General features: G+C 46.4%; 1 protein-coding gene across 3 annotated transcripts in view; it reads right to left on the bottom strand.

Moving 5' to 3' along the window:
* Positions 1 to 1,736, bottom strand: part of si:dkey-172j4.3 (diacylglycerol kinase eta) — a 268,396-nt gene that overhangs the window by 70,694 nt on the left and 195,966 nt on the right. The window lies entirely within an intron of this gene.

The following is a 1,736-nucleotide window of genomic DNA, read 5'->3' as shown; positions in this document are numbered from 1 at the left end:
GAGATTGGGAATCGGGGGAGATGGGGGTATGAGGAGCAGAGGGTGACTGGGAAAAGGGGGAGAGGGCGTATCAGGAGCAGAGAGAGAATCAACACAGGCAGTAACACTAGTCATCACTAGAACCACAGCGCTGCTCTTGCATTAGAGAGAAATGTAGAGAGGGACAGAGAGAGAGAGATGGTTACTGGTGGTTTAACGTGAGGGTCACCATACCTCAAGGGTGAGGTCAAGATGGGACCTTCAAGGTCACCTCAGTTGGTTCGGGAATTGAAGCCAAGCTGTTGGCGTCACTCTGTATTGCAAACCAGCCTGAGTTGGTTAGCATAGTAAACCCGTACTGAACACTTGCAGTGCCACACTTTCACTGTTAGCCTGGCTCACCGAAATATTTTCCACAAGTGAGAGTATTGCTTGACTTGTCTTTCTCATGTTGGAATCACAAAGTCAATTTTGTTTTAACTTATTTGTGGATTATGGTTGGCAAGGCCTGTATTTACAGCCTTTCTTTATACAACTGAGTTGCTTCACCAAATTATTTCTGAGGACAGTCAAGGTTCAAGTGCATTGTTGGATGTAGAGTGAGACGCGGTCAGACCAGGCAAAAATGACAGTTTTCATTTCCCTAGGTTTATGAGTGAAGCAATTGGGTCTTAGAAAAATCTTGTATTTTTTGGGTCTCCATTACACCAGCCTTTTCAGTCCAGATTGAATTAATTAACCAGAATTAAATTCCCTGACTGCTGTGATGGGATTTGATCTCACATTTCCGGACCATTAGCCCAGGCTTGAGGGTGATTAGTTCAGTGACATAACCACAGTGCTACCATATTCACATAATTATAGCACTCCTACTGTTGCACAGACTGAGACCTGCTATCGCAGCACAGATTATGTATTCAACCCAGTCAGAGTTACAATTAAACCATTTCTTTTCTGAGTCACAGAGCAGCTGTCCCATTTCAAATCAATCCCTCCCAATTTGCTGACTCACTTTTCACAGATACAAGTGTGTGCATCGAGCTGATAGCTGTGCTGGCAATTTAGTGGATAATCTGTACCACACAGTGCATCACAAAGGCAATGTAGAGAGAAGAGGAACATCAGGACGGGTGAATGGTGGGTCCAGAAGAGAGGCCTCCGATTTAACTCCTCTTCATACAATTGGAAGCAAAATCAAACGGAACACAGGACTGATCATTTGATTGGTCATTTCTGAGTCAAAACAGGTGGGTCGAAGTCAAACTCCAGAAACTAGAGTCCCTGCATCACCATCACCACCACAGTACTCAGGCCCAACACTGACCCTTCCATTAACATGATTAAAAACAGCCTGTGTGCTCCTTATCTCATTATAGATCATGGGAGCTTGCGGCACATTACTTGACTTCATTAGGGATGCCCTGAGTGAAGATTTTCATTTTTACATGGGCAACTTAGTTCTGTTGACTCTAACTTACCCATTACTATCTGCTGCCCAGGGAAACAGAAATCTATCCCACTACAGGGAGTCATCCCTGGAGCAAATCACACTGTGTGGTACCTCCCTCCCCTGGGGCAAATTCACACTGTGTGGTACCCCCCTCCCCTGGGGCAAATCACACAGTGTGGTACCCCCCTCCCCTGGGGCAAATTCACACTGTGTGGTACCCCCCTCCCCTGGGGCAAATCACACTGTGTGGTACCCCACTGCCCTGACAAATCACACTGTGTGTTACCCCCCCCCCGCGGGGCAAATC

This window comes from Chiloscyllium plagiosum, chromosome 15 (assembly GCF_004010195.1).
Source record: "Chiloscyllium plagiosum isolate BGI_BamShark_2017 chromosome 15, ASM401019v2, whole genome shotgun sequence".
NCBI classification, from domain to species: domain Eukaryota; kingdom Metazoa; phylum Chordata; class Chondrichthyes; order Orectolobiformes; family Hemiscylliidae; genus Chiloscyllium; species Chiloscyllium plagiosum.
The sequence above is the reverse complement of the archived record's forward strand: the minus strand, read 5'-3'. Positions and strand labels throughout refer to the sequence as shown.